Source organism: Ornithorhynchus anatinus, chromosome 17 (genome assembly GCF_004115215.2).
Source record: "Ornithorhynchus anatinus isolate Pmale09 chromosome 17, mOrnAna1.pri.v4, whole genome shotgun sequence".
NCBI classification, from domain to species: domain Eukaryota; kingdom Metazoa; phylum Chordata; class Mammalia; order Monotremata; family Ornithorhynchidae; genus Ornithorhynchus; species Ornithorhynchus anatinus.
In genome coordinates this window covers 32,374,629-32,380,677 of record NC_041744.1, presented here as the reverse complement: position 1 = coordinate 32,380,677, position 6,049 = coordinate 32,374,629, and positions in this window count along the sequence as shown.

The following is a 6,049-nucleotide window of genomic DNA, read 5'->3' as shown; positions in this document are numbered from 1 at the left end:
GGGTAGATGTAATCCCTATCCGCAAGGAGCTTTCAGTCTACAAGGAGTCAGATATTAAAATAAATGACCAATAGGGAAAGTAGGAGAATATAAGGATCTGTGCGTCAGTGCTGTGGGGCTGGTAACGAAGTGGGTATCGAAGTGCTTAAAGGGGTACCCATTCACCACAGAACCTCCAGAGGGTAGGGGAAATGAGGGGTTAGGGAAGAACTCTTGTAGATATAATTTTAGGAGGATTTTGTGTTGGAGACAGTGGTGATACCCTTAAAGAGGAAAGCTCAGGTATCAATCCTGAAACCATCATTTTTTCAAGAACCAGAGACCATCTCTGGGTGCAGGAAAGATTGATCTACTGAGTAGGTGAGGCAGATAGCTATGGGCAGAGATACTCTTAGTGCATGTACTGTTTTGAAGTCACTAGTGGTATGTAAACTACCACCGTCTCTTCCTCCAAGGGGCTGGTTTGATGGTCGATGAAGGAAAGAGGGTTGAGGAGGAATGGCTGCTATTTGAGCTAGCCAATGTGTAAGGGAACTGAAGGAAAACAAATGAGGTGAAAAGCTTTGCCTTTAAGATGTGTCATTAGCATTGAAAGCAAACAGCAGAGGGTTGTAAACACTGGCTTATTTACATTTACGCTCGTTTGAAAGCTTTGTGTGCTGTTGGTTCCAGATCTCCAAGCACATGGTTAATCAGTATAAATCAATGAATTTATTTTACCCTGGTGGGGATTGCTCTCTTCTTTGTTGGCTGTTTATTTGTTTAATCCTCAGCCGGTTTCAAGATTGAAAGGGCTATTCACTTTGTTGGTTCCTTGGCTGTCAGTTGAGACTGTGTTCAAGTAACTTTCTTGCATGTTGTTTACTTTCTCTGTGCCCGTCATCAATATTCAGCTCATTTTTCTCAGGCCCTAAAACCTGACTGGTAAATAGAGTCATTAGGATTGTTTGGTGGATAGCACTTCAAACCTATTCTTCTTCATTCTTCATTATTCATTATTTTTCAGCTTCTGGGAGGCACTCTTAATCTCATCTGCCTTGCAACAGGCCAGCCAGACTGCAGATCTAAATTGGGCGGGCCAAGATTCCTAAGGAATCTTCTTTGGATCAAAGGAATGGGGTTCCTAACTCTTTGCCAGCAGGGATCGTATTGCTTCAGTATTCTGTATTTTCCAAGTGCTTAAAACAGTGCAAGGTACAAAGTGAGCACTCAGTAAATGCTGCTGCTGCTGCTAGGACAGACCCATTTCTGAAGCTGTAAAAAGAAAACGTAGCAGCCCAGTTTCAATCAGACTGCTTGTTATGTGGAGGGAAGGTGTCTGCTAATTTTTTTGTATTCTACTCTCTCGAGAGCTTAGAACAGTACTTTACAAATTGTAATCATTCAATAAATAACATTAACCGATTGATTGATTGCTCTTATTGATCTTCAGCATGATGCTATAGCTTTCTGCCTCCCTATTTTATATGTAAAATCGGGATCAAAATATTTCATAGTAATAATCTTAGGAATGGTTTCTAGGATTTTTCAGATGAATATTTTGCATCAGCAACAGAGTGGGAGTTAATGAACTAGAAAATTCGTTCCTTTCAATCAAAGACACTAAGATTTTGAAGGATCAAAGTCCTCTTAATTAATACTCTTTGAAATACTCTGTTCCTTTCACTAAAGTTGCTTAATATTTTTCTAATTTTTCTCATATCACTATAGAATGACCCATATAGAATGAATCACTATAGAATTTTCTCGTATTAAGGAGATTGAGAATGGTAATGAAGGCATAATAAAAATAACTGATGTGGTACTTACTGTGCTTGCTCCATGCCAAGCACTATACTATGCCCTAGGGTAGATACAATATAAGCAGATTGGCACAGTCCCACGTGGAGCTCATAGACGAAGAGGGAGGAAAACAAAAATAGGCATTTTATCTCTATTTTACAGATAAGGAAACTGAGGGACAGAAAATTAAGTGGCTTGCTCAAGGTCACGCAGCAGGTAAATTGCAGAGCTGGGTTTAGAACCCTAGTCTTTTGATACCCAGTCCTGTGCTCTTCCCACTGGGCCACAATGGTTTTAAATCAGCATAATCCTCTAGCATGTATTACTACATTTAAAAATGTGTTGTCTCTATTCTCACCATAAAGGTGTTTCAGTGTAAAACAGACATTTTTCAAACAATGTGTGCTGAAAGCCCTCTGGATTAGCGTTATAATGGCTTGACCCACACAGTGAGTACACGCCCCTGGAATCACACTGCGTCCACCCCCTGAGGAAAACACATTCCCTAACTTGCCAACAGTGCTGCATCCAAATCACGTACTGAAAACGTGTGTTATGGCAGACACTCCCACCGTATGCATTGTACAGACCCCACTACCCAGTTTCATGAATTGGGCTTTATATAGGTAGAAAGCAGCCTATTGAACTGGAGACAAATAAGTCATTTTGGGCTGTTGAGGCCAGCGGGGGCTAAGTCCAAAGGTGCTCCAGGAATGTCAGCTGTAAACAAGGAATGCCATGGTAACATTTGATGTGATGTACTGCAGAGCTGTTTAGTGTGAGGATGTGGTACCCTGGCATGTAACCCTCCTTTCACACTTCATTATCCATCTTAAACTGTTATAGAAACAAGATGGGATGTACGGCTCTTTTGCGAGCAGGAAATCAATGCTCCAAAGTAAACTAAGCTTTTAAAACTTTAGAACAGGGCATAGAGGGAGTCTTAAATTCAGAAAACAAAATTTCTTTCTCTACTGGGTCAGTGTCCCCTACCTCTCTGCCTCATTCCACTGTGTTTAAGGTAAAGGCCTAGATAAGAGGATCCCTATATTGGCCAGGCAGGAAATTCAGCCTCCGTGTCTCTTATCTTTCCATTTCTCTCCCCTGGGGCAAACAGGAATCATTCCATTGAGTATTATCATTGGAACTGTTTTAGCAAATGGAAGAGCTTGTACCTGATGGTGAATTGAGACTATGGATTTCAGATAGCTGGATAAGCTTGTTTCCAGCGGCGTGGAGGGGGAGGGGGAGAGTGGTAGCTGTGGGGAGTGAGGAGGGGCAGCGTTGGCCTGGCCCAGCCAACCTTACCTGGCAGAAGTTCTGGGGCTAAGTGGAAGAGGGCTTCAGCCAACAAGTAGGTAAGAGTTGACTGGCAGCAGTGGAGAGAGTGATCTTCTCCATCCTTTTGTTTTCCCTCCTTGAGACTTCCCTTCTCCCTTTGTCCTCTATCCTTCTTTCTCCTTTCTCATTATCCCATTGTCCTGTTCCTTTTTCTTTCCTCTCTGGCACACTTCCTCTTCCCCTTTTCTACTCTCTCTTCTGCTCTTTTCCTGCTCCACTCCCACCTCTCCCTAGGCCCCAAGTCATTTCACTTCACACCCTCAAAATTCAAGCCATTTTATGCCACAGCTGTCTCTTATGTTCTTCCCCACTATTCCTTGTATATGTTTGCATATTTTTGTAGGTCCTTGCCTCTCTCATTAGACTGTAGGGTTTCCATAGGCAGGGACCACGATTTGTATTTTGAAGATTTTTTGGAATTTCCCACTAGACCTCCAGAGTGGGACACTGCCCATGTGTGGGTACTCAGTAAATAGAAAGAATGAAAAAATGAAGGAGTGAAATATCTGAATTATCTGAAATATCTGAATATCTGCACATACAACCACAACCACATTGTCTAAAGCTCCATGATGCCCTTTATATAAAATCAAATTTCTTCTGAAATGTATGAAGTATTTCCCAGTCATTCATTTCTCCTTTTGTAGCAGCTCTTTGTTTGGCTTGAAAGTTACTTTCTTAAGATATGGGAATGAGTTTCCATAGTAGGATGTGGTTTCTTTTTCTCCAGAGGGAGGATGGAGAGGTTGTCCTTGGAGGCAAAGGCTTTATGTCTTTCTGAGATCCCTTCCTCCCTGCTATGCTGATTTTAAGATAAAAGGCAGTCATTTTTGGCTTGGAGATACTATATTTATAAGGGTGGTTTCAAATTCCCAGATGGGCTGGTTCTGTTATACATCTGCTGTTTTTCAATCTTTGGTGAGATTTGCCATTTTTCTGAAAAATTTGTTTTCATTTGAATGTATTTTTCTGTTTTCACTTTAAACCATTTAAACTACTGAATAGGCAAATGTGCTCTGATAGTTTTCTAGTATTATATAGTAATGAAGCTTGGAAAACATTCTTGATCTGACCAAATGCTTCATCTGAAAAGGACAAAGATGTTACCAGTGTTTTCCATGGTCTGATTCAGAATTTTTAGAGCAGATTAAATATAATCTCAGTTTAAGTGGAGGAGATTTTACTCTTGGGAGTCCTATTGTTCCAATTCTAGGGTTTTAACAAAAAGCCAAGAGCCTAACCAACCCTTAGCCCAGATAACAAGAGTTGCTAGCCTGAGAGCAAGGATCATGTCTCCCAACAATATTGTACTCTCCTAAGCACTGAGAGTGCTCTGCTCATAGTAAGTGCTCAGTAAATACCACTGATTGATCCAGAGTGTATCACTCTCCACAAACACTTAAGCAATGGGTTAGGGCATACCTGTGTATGCTGCTGGATGGTGCTATTCTATACCTCCAGCACAGCCTGCATCCCATCTCCTATTCCTGTCAACCCTCCCATAGTTAGCATTGTTGGCTGCAGGGGAACCATGTATCAGCACAGTCCATCATCTCTCCTGGAAACTCTAATCAAGAGCATGTTCAACTGACTGTAACTACACCTCCTTCCACCTTTCTCCCAGCTTTAAACCATGTAAGTCCTGGGTAATGAGGTGAATTTTCAAAGACTTTAAGGAGGACACAGACAGCTTGGGTAGCCTGCTGTCATCCATGCTTCTTCCAGGCTCCACATAGAAGAGCTGTGTAGCTGTGTGCCTTTCTTTAATGTTGGTGAACTGGCTGTGCTTCAAGACCTTAGTGTTGGAAATCTTGTCTGCCATTTGATGTTGAGGTGGGATCAGAGATGATCCTGATGGTGTTTCTTCTGGAGCTGCACTGGTCTTCTGAAGCAAAGTAATGTGGTCTAGTGGAAAGAGCATGGGCCTGGGTGTCAGAGGACCTGAGTTCTAATCCTGGCTCTACAACTTGTCTGCGGTGTGACCTTGGGCAAGTCACTGAAATTCTCTGTGCCTAAGTTACCTGTTAATCAGCAATCATATTTATAATAATAATAATGTTGGTATTTGTTAAGCGCTTACTATGTGCCAAGCACTGTTCTAAGCACTGGGGTAGACATAGGGGAATCAGGTTGTCCCACGTGGGGCTCACAGTCTTAATCCCCATTTTACAGATGAGGGAACTGAGGCACAGAGAAGTTAAGTGACTTGCCCACAGTCACACAGCCGACAAGTGGCAGAGCTGGGATTCGAACTCATGAGCCCTGACTCCAAAGCCCATGCTCTTTCCACTGAGCCATGCTGCTTCACTGAGTGCTTACTCTGTGCAGAGCATTGACCTAAGCATTTGTGAGAGTTCAGCATAACAATAAACATATTCCCTGCTCCCAACGAGTTCACAGTCAGGAGGGAGAGGTATTAAGATTCTGAGTCTTCTGTGGACAGGGGCTATGCCCAACCTCATTATCCTTTATCTACCCCAAAGCTTTACACAGTGCTTTGCACATAGTAGTGCTTAACAAATGCCACAATTATTATTAGTAGTAGTAGTAATAGGTCCAGCCTTATAGATATTCAGAAGATTAGATGCCACACCAGTTTTATACACTTTCTCTTCCATATGAACTTTGAGGACCCTGGGTTTGCCACACTCTCTCTCAGTCTTCTAGAGGTCATACTGGCCTTTTTATTCAGTTTTTGATCTCTCCATCCTTCCATGCATCATTGGACACTGTACTGTCTAGGCTGTAACTCCTTTAAATTCTTCGTTGCACATGAAATTGAAAATTATAGGATTTCCTGGATGTAGACTGGTCCCTGACTTCTGTTTTCTTCAGATTTATTGTCAGAATCATAGCTCTATGCTGCGTCTGCGAAGTGTTTTGTAACTGTGTACATGCCTTCTCGAGTAGGGTGCAATCATCTGCA